We start from the raw sequence: 13326 nt of genomic DNA, 5'->3' as shown, positions 1-13326 counted from the left end.
CTCCTGGTGCGCAATGGAGATGCTGCGGTGATTAAATTCTGTTTAACATCTTGGTTCATCGCGGTTCAGAGATGGGAAGGAGGTTGGCTTACATCATCCTCGCCTATCTCTAAGCGTTGATATCTGTGCGTGATCTGGAACATGAGCACAGCGAAGGTGCTGGGCACACTATTAGATGACGGGATGGGATCCCTAAGGCATACAGCTGTCCATCTGCGAACAGCATTGATCCCCCACAGCTCATACACGCTCAACTTTACACACATATAACGAGGTGCTGAAGAGTGACAGGTCACACCTGTTCATCTTCCATTTGTGTTCAAAACCAATAAGAATTCTTATTGGTTTTTAAAAAGGTGAGGCTGTTGCAAGTTAAAAGGAAAAGGTCTGCATTTTTATTTATGTCGTTTTCAACTCCTTAAATGACACATTTTATAAAAATCATAATTATGGCAGGTTTATATGGAAAGCCAAGAATGCAACAGATAAAAATCTATGAAAAATGTTAGAATTAAGTTAAAGGTGCAAAGTTGTAACATAGATAATTAATAATAATGTAAGAGCATCATTCGTTTATCAATTGCAATGAGTTAGCCTACCCTTGGAAGTATTAGATTTCTTTTAATATTTTTTCAACTGCTCCATGGAATAATTAAACCATTAAGGCTCAACAACTATAGATTCTGTAATCTGATCAGTCAACCCTCTCATAATGCTAAGTTTAGTTTGTGTCAGAAGTCAGAGAAGATCTGCAAATTAAGTTACACCCAAGGTGTGTACTACTGTAGGTCGGGGAACCAAATAAATTTACTATTTGATGTATTGCTTGGTACAATGGGGAATATTACATTTGCTTTGCATCCATTCAAGAACTCAAATAGCATGTTTATGAATAAAGGTTGTGTTTCTCCAAGTTTACTGACACTCCAAATGTCTGGAAGCCACATTGGATGCAACCCTACGGTTGGTAAAGGCAACATTTCTTGTCTTCATGTTGCATTTCAAATAATTAGTTCTCCCACTCTCAGAAATGTAAATATAGGAAATTACATTGGCTTTAACTGAAAATCTGTGCTTTAGTCTTAAAAAATGAGCTTTTCAGCAACAAGACCTCCTTCTTGGTGAGATCAATGTGTGGAACAGGGCTTCATGTCCAATGTTAAGTATGGTGGAGGATCTGTGATACTGTGGGCTTATTTGTCTTTCAGATAACCTGGTGACCTTGTTACAGGCAATACCAGAATGGACTGTTTAGAATATCAGGAACTAGAAAAAGAGTATTTGTTGGACTCTACCAGAAAACGGACGATGAAGGATCATTTTTAATACAAATTTCCTATACACAGAGGTAGGCCATTATTTTACTTTAAACCTTTGGTGTAGGTTAGACTGTACGGATGACATGATGAGGTGTTTCACCACTGTGGGAAAATAACATGTAGGATTTCTCTTTCTTTTTACAAAAATGTACACTAAGTTTTTAAAACTTTAATCACAAAGTGAGACATGTATTTCTGCACACCAACCTCCATAAGATTGAACGCTTCTCCAAATGATTTAGTATCGATTGTCTCTAAAACAATATGATTGATTACGTTTCCACTGGGGTCTGCTCTGTAAACTACATGACATCAGTGAGGGAGAAGAAGCGGGGTGCGGAACGGAGCCGGGTGAACGGGGCGGGCGCTGTTGCACGTGTTCTGAATCGGGGAGGACGAGCTCACATCGCGTTCCTCATGTCCAATCGATCCCCGCTCGGGAGGAGCGACGGGAGAGCATTGGAGTATCACTCCTGCATCCCTGTGCCCCATCACTCTCATCAGCATCTCTCCAGCGACAGCAGCGCATCTCCGTGACAGACTCAGGCAAACGGTTTGGTGATAAGCTGGAGGAGAGGAACTTGTTTGGAGCCGGAGCTCGCTTCGTGGGGGAATTACGCACTTCTGGAGACTTTTCTGCTCCTTCTGATCTTAACAAGAGACTTCTCACCTTTGCTGCTACTTAAGTTATTTTTTTGTTGCGTTATTGGTGTCGGATCTGGACTAGAGGCTCGAAAGGATTGACTCCTTAAAGTCTGGAAGTTGAAGCTGAAAAGTGAATAAGCGCTCCTCTCACTTGGATCCCGTACAGTGCGCACTGATCATGCCTCCGATATTGTAGATTCGGGTAAGGTGTTTCCCACTCACATTCAGCCTAACTGCCCATCTCTTTTCGCAGCAATAGGATCATGGCACAAGGATGCAGTCACTGATGAGTCCAAGCAATGAACGATGACTCCATAGTGTCACTTTCATTTATTTCCTTATCTTCTTAAGTTATCAAGTGATGATCATGTAAAACATCTACCATACATTCACAAATTTATACGACGAGTTTATTGAAAGCACCCAAGCCAGTTTTATCCATTATATGTGGAGCAAACTACGGCAGATGGAGGTGAGACTGATGCGGCGTTTCATGACTAGAGGTTAAAGGAGCGGTCGGAGAGAGATTCCAGCTCATCGGGCTATTTTATTTGATGACTTTGCATGGGTTATAATGGACTGGGAGCTGGAACCAAAATGCGTGGAGATCAGAGACATTTAAGATATGAAGATGACAAAGAAATAAAAACCCGGAGCTGTCGGCATCTCTGAGCAGATCGTGCGCACTGAGGTGGTGTGAGAGAGAAATGTGCTGCAGGAACTCTCTATAGTACGCACACATACTTCCCCTATCTCTCTCTCTCTCTTCTGCTCACACACACACACTTAAAGTGAGAGGCGAAAATTACTTGCTGCATGTTAATGGCCGCAGTAATGAGACCAAACCCCTATCGTGTTGTAATTGTTTGCCCCCCTTGTTTCCTCCCACCCCCTCATATCGTTCGGCTCTGCAGCTTGTACTGTATTTTAGACGCTGTAATTATTTCCCCCATTGTTTGTTTTTGTTGCTTTGTAACTCTGCTCTGACACTCCTCTGAAGGCGCTTTATTGGGGCGGACAGGAGAGCGGGGGAAAGGGGAGAGGAGAGGGCGGCTGAAGAGGATATGTCCTCGGACTTAATTCTCATTGACAGTCACATTAACACTGGAGCAGCGCTCTTAATCCTGGGGAGATTACTCTCTCCAACCTGTCACCCAGTCACACACAGTGTGACAAACACCTGTATAAAGGTGCGATTCTAGTGTTTGTGCATGCACACACACACCTACATGGATAACTACCAGAATATTCAGGCAATTACTCCATCTAAGGCTTGCTTTAAATGATGTGCAAGCAGAGGTGTCTCTTGTGTAACTGGTAGCCTGGGCTGGTGTTTCTTTCTGCCCCCCATGTAATCATATTTTATGTAAATACTACCATGCTACTTCCTGCAGTTTTTGTTTTTTTATGCAAAAATAAAACTACATAACTTTTAATAATTACCTGAAAAATAGAGACTATAACATTTGATAATCAATCTACATGCATGCATTAGGTGGACAGAATTTTTGAGAAAGTTATTCGTAAAATATTTTGTTTTTGCAGTTTTACGTATATTTATTTGTTTATTTTTTTTAGAATAACTGCAAATGTATCCGTGTGATGTTTTGTCTTGGCAACTTAGGCTTACAGCATGGTGGGTCTGGTTAGCCAGCTATGTCAGGGAAGATTTCCTCTACACAAGATAAAATAATTTATTAGTAATCAAAAGGACCATGTTATGCTTCTGTTTAAGGCACAAAGATAGAAAAGGTATGTTTTTTTGTGATAAGCAAGAAGCTAAGAAAGCTTTGAACAATGGTCTACTTTTTCTGTGTTTCCCAAAAAAGTATAAAGCTTTAATAAATATGGGGAAAAAGCTGCATTGCCTGTATCAATACATCTACAGATATTCTGGAGCCTATTCTGCTTTACATGTCTCCTCACAGAGGGTTCAAAATGATTGGCTGTGAATGAAAAAAGGAGGATGGATTGCGTGCACGTGTGAATGTGCATGAGACCAAACAGAGCAGGCAGAACGGATGGCTGTGTGGAGGGAAAAGGTGCGCAAGGGAGGCGAGAGAAAATGAGCCAGAGAGACTGCACGATTTGTGAAAGATGGGATGAGGGAAAGAGGTAAAATGACATGTGCACATTAGATTTTGTTACTTGTAAATGACAAGGCTTTGTCTGCATAATATACCCTATAGATATGTGGGGATCAAGCATGTGTGATTGATGAAGTGACATCAAGATGACAGATTGGGAATCACCTACACTCCTACTGGTGTTAACACATTGATTGTAATCAGTGCAAAGAGGAGGAGGAGCAGAGGAACAAACTCTGTCAGGCTGTGGAAACAGAGATGGAACAAAAGCCCATGATTTAGAAGTGTCTGCATCCAGTCAGTTTCTGTGTGCATTGATCCAGAAAGCATGAAGTAATGTCACTGAAACACAGTGGAAAATATCGCTCATCTAAGCCAAAAATCAGAGAAACGGAGGAGAAGACTGGCAGGTCTTCTTAAGGCAGGAGATCCATTACTCTAATGGAGGACAGAAGGGAAGTAGATCAATGAGTGTGAGCGCTGTGTGGATTTGTTTCATGTCACAGAGCAAAACCACAACTGAACTGAGGTTGTGACTAGTGGTGAGAGAGAGTGCATAGTGGTTTGGACCATATCCACTGACTGCGTAGGCCTCCAACATCAAAATGGATCCGTATCAAAAGAGCATAACCAGGGATCAGGATGCGACTATAAACAGCGTAGAATTAACATATACTGCTACACACATTCATAAAAAAAAGCTTAAGTTATTGTTGATTGAAATTTCAATCAAAATTAAAGTTCCCTTCAGCAAATGCTTGTGTAATCCTTTAGAGTTTTCCAACTGCGCATCAATCAGGCTGTTAAAGCAGATTCCAGCCGGGTTTAGACAGCAGAGTTTTCATCATTCCTCTGCACAGCTGAGTGTCTGTATGTTAACTTTCTTCTGTCCATTCAGCAAGTCTCGTTTGGCAGTGAAACACCATCCAGACGCATGACAAGAAGCTTGAGAAGACAGTGTCAGGTCTTTGCCCCAAAAGCAGAGTGAGCAGACGATGAACAATTACTCATACAGTACTGAAATTTTCCACCTAAAGGGGGAATGGGGGTTCAAATATCTAATGATTTTTCTGCAAAAACAAAACAGGAAATAACACCACTTCAATTGCCTCAAGGTGAATTTCTCTGCCGCTTTCCCTTTCTTTGAGCATGACAAATCTCCCTAAGTGATAGTAATGATTGTAATTGAACAGGCACAGTTCCTTCCCACCTTGATCCATCTATCACCTTGGATGCAATCTGCTGCCTTCGACTCGTGCATTTGTGCACACGTCTGCATGCGAGTCGGTCTCTCCCCCTTTGGCAGCTGGCAGATGTGCCGGTAACCACTAGTGACAGCAGAAAGTGTTAGCTGGATTATGAGATGCTCCTTTTATGGTGTGTTTGCATGGATCTATTGCAAAGATAGGAGGAAACTCAGAGCCCAGGGCGGTCGTAACAGCCCCCCTCAAAAAATGAGGGAGAGGAGTTTCTGTAACCCTGTGGGATGCAGGGCACAGAAGTGGTGAAAGGAACAGGAAAGGAAGAAATGATGTAAAAAGGAAAAGAAATACAAGAAAGAGAGCCAGGGCAGGGTCTGAATGGGGAGCAGGAGTGAATGAGTGGGGAAGAGTGATGCCTCGACAAGGAGGAGTGTGGTTAGTCAGGGCTGAACTGAAATCTGTCAGAGCAGCAAGGGAGAGTGTGTAAATGTGTATGTGGGTGTCTGTTTGTGCTGGAGGTGATGGCTTTGTAATGAAAACACCGGCTGAGGGTCCCTCTTCATGGCTGACTGATGTCAGTCACAGTCTGACAATAGCCTCCCCAAGGATGGCTGATCTGATGGATGGGTGTTGTTTGTGGAAATAGTAAAAAACAAAATGAACTCTTAATGCAGTGTAAAATTTCATTGCAACTTTTAATTTAGTTTTAAATTAAAACATTTTTTTAGTTGACTATATTTAGTCTAGGCTTAGTTTGTTTAGAAATTAGTTTATGGTCATGGAGGAATGCATTTTGGATATCCATTACAAGACTCCTTAAGTTTATTGTTTTTTTTTGCAGTTGTCGCTGCAGTTACTGTTAAAAACATTGAATGAGAAATATTTCCCATATGACCGGCCCTTTTTTCTTCCCAGGGTCGACATTTTCCACCATTGGTTGGATGCTCATTTCTATCACCAGGGGATTGCATCTATTGGGCTAGTTATACTGCTCAATTTGCTTTACTTTACGAATAAATTAAATCTGTTTAATTTCCAGTTCAGATCATATTTCCATTTTTTTGTTTGTTTTCATATTTTCTTTTGATTGTTTTTCTTAAGTATTTACTTCATTTTTAACAAAGTTACCATGAGCCAAGTCTAAGGTCCACTGATCAGGCCTTTACTCTCTAAAAAAGGACTGATGTTACCTTTTTAAGGCCTGACCTGTTGATTTTGATTCATATTGATTTATTTTTTATTTCAGATTATAAAACACAGAGGGGTAAAATATGCTGCAGGTTCTTTGATAGAGGGAAGAAAATATATCATAATCATATCAACATTATGCACATATTTATGCATCAAAGTATGTATCCTTCACCTTTATCTGACTCTTATAATACAAAGCAAAGCTCTGCAAACAAAAATGTGTTTGCTGAATGTTATTGAATCAAAAAGTTGGGAAATCAAAGTTTTTTTGTTATTTTCTCTTCAGTATTTGACCTGCAGATTACTGATCAGATCTAGTACAGGGAACTTTGTCAAACATTGAACTCTGGCCCATTGATTGGTGCTTTTGGAGTTCAAATACATTTTATTGTAGATTCTGCACTGACATAATGCGCAAAATGCTTAAAATCTATATTGCTATGATGTACCTCAAATTCTGGAAGGTTGTGATTTAATAATTATTTAGGCACAACATCAATGATCCAGTTGCAGCCACTGGAGTTACATCCACTTTGATTTTAACATTTTAACCTCCTAATAAAGAAAATCATTACATTGTGGATTAGAACCTTCACATCTGGTGCAATTGTATGAAAGGTATTCAGTGCCAACAGATCTGTTTGGGATATTTGTGCATAATCCCTGTTTGGAATTGCTTTTGTGAGCGTGTGACAGAGGGTTAGAGGCCCTGCTTGTCTGAGGGGAGCAGAGTGATGGTGTCATGCTCTGCAGACTCACAGACAAATTAATTCACTTATTGACACTGCTGACACGTCTCAGTGACTTTGTAAAATGAACAATTGATCAAGCTTCCTCTCTCTTCCCAGCTCTCTCTCACTCTATTCTCCTGACTTTTCTCTTTTTTGTCCACCTCCTTATCCTCTTTGCCCTGTTTTCTGTCACCACCTTTATTTTTGAATTGTTTTTTTTTTTTTCATTTTGTTTCATGTTTTAATAAAACCATTCTTCTTTGAAAAGCTACTGCTTCAGTTAGCTGGTTATACAGAAAACAAGTTTGGTAGTAAAACATTTGAAATGCACTAAGAAAAGGCCAGGGAATCAGACCGTTTTTTTTCTTTTGTTTCACTCTGATCAGTGTTTAGCGAGTCATTAAATGCATGAAATTGTAGTAATCCCACCATTTTTAGTCTAAGAGTGGATCAACTGACAGCATTTACTTTGGTGACATTTTATAAACTTCAGATAGATGGTAGGGAGATTTGTTTTGATATGTATATAAGGATACATTTAAGGATTTGTCTTAACTGTGTTTTTGGTCGATCTGAAATCACCACTTCTTATCTATGGCACCCGAAACACGTTTCATCTATTTTTAATGGTAGATACCTTATAGAAATCAGGATTACATTTAACCCAATAGAAAGGAATAGGAATGTATTTCGCTGTGAAGAGCCTGATTGGTGCATGTCTATAAATGAACATAAACTCAAATAAGTGCATCATGAGGAAGTGGATGTTGGTTTGGGGGAAGCTGCTGGTTTACCTGCATTTAGATATAAATCAAAGGTAGCTTTGGTCTGAACTTTTTAATCTGGGTCAAAGGAACTGCAATGCACATTGTGTTGCAGCATTTACATCAACGTTCTTAAGTTTTTATTAATCATCATTTTAGCAAAGAATAAAATGAATTACCCATGTTACTAAGTGACTCTATGTCAGGCACCTGTTCAGTAGCTCTGTAGGAGCTAATTCACTTTTTTATTTTTTTTATTTTTATTTTATTTTTTTTTTACATTTAATCCACATAGCAAATAAGAGAGAAATAAAGAAGCTGGTAGATTCTTCGATCAAAATAGAAAATTAAGGATTTATACAATTATCTCCATTTTGCAAATATGTCCATAATCGTTATTTGATATCTAATCACCTAAAAGATAAATCTTATGGTTATTGAGTTAATTATTGACCAAAAATTATTGGAGCTCTCGGTTTTAATGTATTAAATGAGCAGGTAAATAAAAAGAACTGGCGTTCACTATTTGACCAGCTGATCATCAGTCTGAGCCGATGAAGAGAAAATTGGTTGATTCAAAATTTCCAGCCGCTTCTGAATGGGAAATAATTACTGGCTGTGTAGAAACAGATTTTGTTTCTTTTCCTTGGTTCATTAATCTGTACTTGTTCATATTTTCATCATCATTCATGGTCAGAGTACAAGGAAAATTGCAGACATATGAACAGGTCAAAGGAACAGATTCGCATTGGGAAAATATTGAGAAGAAAAAAACAATGACTTAAAAGGTTGATGGTACTTGTGTGAACATGTCTGGTTTTCTCTACTTTCAATTCTATATGGTATTGCTGCTTTCCTGCTGGAGACAAATAAAACCAGACTGTGAAAAGAATGATGGTGTGAGTAAAAGTGTGAGGAGAACCCAGTGAATCATTCTGAGATGGCAAGTTTACCTACAGAGCTAAAGGCTGCATAAAGATTGCACCTCAGCATTCTAATCAAATCTAAAGATTCAAACTTCTAAGAGAGAGAAGAAAGACGGACAAAATCAGACTAAGAAATGGAATATTGCAGATTGTTTGGAAGAGAAAGGACAAGGAAAGCTGGTGAATTGTGAGCAGGTGTGTGCTGTCATCTTAAAGTGTCTCGTTTCCATTTCACCTTTCCATCCATCTTCCAGCGCTCGGGGACACTGACTTTTAATGGCCTTTTAATGCTTTATTAGAATGCAGCAGATTTACGGGCTCGAACTGTGCTGGTGACTGTCAGTGGCACCGAGGAGGGTTTCGCTGTTAAATGTCGACCTGAGCTGGAAGAAGGTTTTAAATGACAGAAACCAGAAAGTGGCCCCTTTCCGAACATACATATTTTAGCTAATGTTTAGAGGCTCAATAAATTTCTGCACTTGTTTTGTTGTCATAAAACAATACATTTCCTCTTTACCTTTAGGCTGTAACAAAAGAAGCAACAAACACAATCCAGTGTTCTTCTTTGTGATGTGAAATACGTTCAGATCAGGCATAAAACTGGGTCTGTCAGAGCAGTGGTAGCCTTTGATACGGGGGATATGATTCTCTTCGCCACAATCTTGTCCACAAAATAGAAAAAAAAAAACCCAAAACTTTCTTTTCCTAGTAGCTCTTCGTTCATGTGAGAATGGGTTTAGGTGTGTTGCACATCATAGGTGGATGGTGACGGGGATGCTGGTGACTGTTTTGACCTTCTAATTCCATGTTCAATCAAAGGCTGTGAGTTTGACGCATCCTGAATCCATTTGACGATCTCTATTCCCTACTCTTCAATTTTTATGCTGATCAGACTAACCCAATGGTGTGATGAACAGGAAGTCTTTAAAACACTATTCAAAATGTATAAGGCTCTCATTTTAATTAGCAAAACACATAAAATATGTTTTTTTAAAGCTTTCTTGGCAACAATACCACCTTAGAAGGACATAAGCATTCATAGTGCTTTAGATTGACCTTGGATTGTTTCAGTCACCCTTTTGACTTTCCTTGACTCTGACCTTTCCAAGAAATTTTAATGTGTCAAATTATTTCCGGTAGGTTGCATTATCAATGCTTCTGTTGTCTTTTTAGTTTGCAGAATGAGCTTCATCTGAGGAGTGGGTCTGGGGTAGTAGAATAGCGTTTATAATAAAAAAACATCACTATGTAGCTGCTTGTTGGAATTACTGTACTTAGTGTAGGTAACTTGAAGAATAATGTCTGGAAAAGGGAGTTTAAACTCCCAGATGTGGCATGTGCTTTGACCAATAACACATAAGTCAGATAAGTTTGTTTTTTCATGCCAGAAAATAAAAAGAATTGAAGGAGAGGGAAAAAAAGAAGATGAAAGCTGAGAAAGAAAGAAGTATAGAAGTTGATTGAATGTATAAATGGGGGGCTGGACGTGAAAACGACAACAACAAAAAAAACCCTTAAAAAACTCCAAAGAATTTATAAAGCTCCATCTAACATGTTAGTCTAAATCTAAAAACACTCAGACACACATATTTCTTCATCACCGTATCCTGAAACGATGGCTTGTGCAACAAGGTGGGATTTAGACTTAAGTGCAGGCAGATCAATCGAGCTGTAATGGTACCTTAGTGCCAGTGCCATTCTCTGAACTCTGCAGTCAATACCACAGCCAGGTAATGGTCCTGAATTCAAACGTTCACTCACAACTTTCCTTCCTTGTTTTTTTCCCTGTCAGACCATCTCAGCAAACTGGTATAAACTTCCACTTATTGGCTTGTGATCTTGTTGGAATAAACACAGCTGCATAGATTTGGTATTGTGGTATGTCTGTGAGCTTTTACACCTTCTCCACCTTAATCAGAGGGATTATACGTTGCAGGGTATGTTTTTTTTTTGCAATCTTTCTTTGTCTGAAGACGGGAAAAATTCAAATATGATAAGAGTGTTCTGGTACATAGAAAGCTACAATTTATCTTTGCATTAATAAAGTGAGACGGGGAACCTGGAGGTTTGCAAAGTATAAACACTGATGTGAACTTGAGCAAGAAGAAACAGCAACCTGACCATTAGGGGACAGATAAATGCAAGGAGCCATGCCTCATGAATACTATGGTGTCCAAGTTTGTAAATTGTGCCTGTGCAATTTACTGTGTGTATATATTTACACGCACCCGCTCCATGCACCCAGCGACCCAAAAGAAACAGCAAGGAGCAACATTTTGTAATGAGTGCGCGCATGGGAGCGGGCAAGTAGATGCACATTACACTGAATGTTAATACTGTGCATATCGGTGGAAATCTGCAACGCTTCACTTGAGATCCCACTGAGCTTTGTGCTTTTGCCCGTTTCATTTTAAATATCTTTCCGCCTTAGGGAGAGACACTTTGTTTTACACTGATAGGATTTTTTTTTCTTTGTCTGCTTGGTTTGTGTCTGGGCAAAGAAAATCAGAACAGGGAAGATAGTGTCTAGAATGAGTGTGTGGATGTGTGTGTGTGTGTGTGTGTGTGTGGTCCTCAGACTAATGCACATTCCTTCTTTTTGAACACACATAACCTGAGATTTTATTCTTTTGCTTTATTTTACCAAACTGGATTTCAATTCTTATTAAATCTAGTCAACATTATTGCTGTAAAATACCTTCAAAATAAAGAGCATTCCTAGAAATTTAAACTTATATTCAGGGAGGTTCAAATTGAACACTTTTTTGAAAATAATTTAATACAATAGTAAAGGTTTTTTAAATCCTTATCCCTTAAATTACAAAAATTAAAAGCTTCAATAGTTTTTTCTCAGTTAAAGTCATTTATAATATGTATCTAAGACTGTCTGGGAACCTGAAAAGCAAAGAGAGAGAAATAGGAAAAAAGCTTTATGTTTAGATCTGAATGAGAATATTTTCTAAAACTGGGTTCCACTGAGGTTATCCAATAATGATGTGCTTCCTGTTGCCAACAGCCCTGCTAAACAGAAACTTCCTGTCCCGTCCTGACATTATCTATGTGACTGACAAACGGTGCGAGGCCAGTGACAACCACATCAGGCAGAAAGTGTTTAGTAAACCTGCTTCTTGATGCGGCAGATGAGGTCACAGCCTGTATCCGCAGCAGTAATTTAGCAAATTCATGTGTGCGTGCGTCTGTTTGGGGGTTGGGGGGGTCGTTCGGATGGGGGGCACACGGATGTATATTTGTGGAGGAGGTAGATCTGCCTCGTTGCATGCCAATGAGCCGACGTGTCAGTCCTGCGCGATTACTCGGAGAAATGACACAGCTCAGCCTCTCAGCCCTCTGAGACGTGCAGTGAGAAGAGATGGAGAGGGTGATGTAGCAGGAGGGATAATTTTAGATGGGGTGAGACTTGATGTGCTCAGATAATCCTGCAAATGTTTGTGCTCAGTGTGCTGGAGTGTTTTAGGTATTTTTTTTTTTTTTTTGCCCAAAGTCAGGACAGCTGAGCTTCCCCCAAAACACTCTTCTTTGAAACAGAAAAAAACTATAAAAGGTTGTATGTTGGTCTGAGAAGGTCCAAGGCATTTAGAATAAGACTTAGAATTACTTAGAATTAGAGGATTTCTACCTAAAAACAGGTACCTCAGCTCCTTGGTTTCCTTTCCTTTCAAATAGGAAGCTTTTAGTGACCTTACAGAATGCAGATAGCTCTTAAAAAAAAAAGCCCAAGTTTGATTTTTTTAAAAAGATCTTTACAATTTTTTTATGTCAACATGTGTTAGATTGACTACTTAATGCTGTAAAATGTAAATAGTTTACTGGTAATCCCCTTGCAATGTGTCCTCCATGGGAGATAAGCACAAAGTTGTTTTCTTATGCAGCATAACAATTCAACAACAAAAAGAATATCGTGGCACTTTTCCACTCAGAAGTAAAAAGCATACATAAGCAAGTGGCTGTGCGCCAATTTGTTTGTGATTACAAGACTGAAGATGGTGTGTTGAGTTCAGGCAGTGATGTTGAATTTAGTTGGCATTGTGTTGTGTTAAGACCCCTCCTATCAAAGTACTGACAGTTTCTCTTATCATGGACTTTATATACGCTCTACCTCCATCTTACCACTTTTATTATTCTCATCCTTACAGTTATTGGGCATATTTGCACACTTTGCAATGAAAATGTTGCTTAGTCATAAGGAAAAAAACTAAATTGTTTTTATCTCAAACAGGTGGGTGGCCCAGAGAAACTATTTCATTAGTATTTCACCACACAAAGCAGCTTGCAATTCTATTATAAAGGATTAATCACTCCATTATACTGAAAAGTAATTTGCTGTGGTGTATTGTGGAGTTACTAGATTGTTGGTAAGAAGGGAATTTTAATTTTACTTTAGTTTTTTTAATGAGAAAAACTACTCTTATATGCATTTTCAAGATTAAACTACCTGTTTAG

At 39.1% G+C, this 13326-nt stretch overlaps 1 protein-coding gene across 2 annotated transcripts in view; it reads left to right on the top strand.

The window, feature by feature from the left end:
• Window positions 1-1721: 1721 nt before the first annotated feature.
• The window catches only part of LOC107091500 (protein FAM19A4-like), a 51873-nt gene continuing 40268 nt past the window's right edge, over window positions 1722-13326 (top strand). For both annotated transcript variants that reach the window (XM_015385455.1, XM_015385454.1), the window contains exon 1: window positions 1722-2166. The gene's annotated coding sequence lies outside the window, so the exon portion shown is untranslated. The remainder of the gene's footprint in view (window positions 2167-13326) is intronic.

The sequence above is a fragment of the Cyprinodon variegatus genome, unplaced genomic scaffold, assembly GCF_000732505.1.
Source record: "Cyprinodon variegatus isolate N-32 unplaced genomic scaffold, C_variegatus-1.0 Scaffold340, whole genome shotgun sequence".
Taxonomy (NCBI): domain Eukaryota; kingdom Metazoa; phylum Chordata; class Actinopteri; order Cyprinodontiformes; family Cyprinodontidae; genus Cyprinodon; species Cyprinodon variegatus.
The sequence above is the reverse complement of the archived record's forward strand: the minus strand, read 5'-3'. Positions and strand labels throughout refer to the sequence as shown.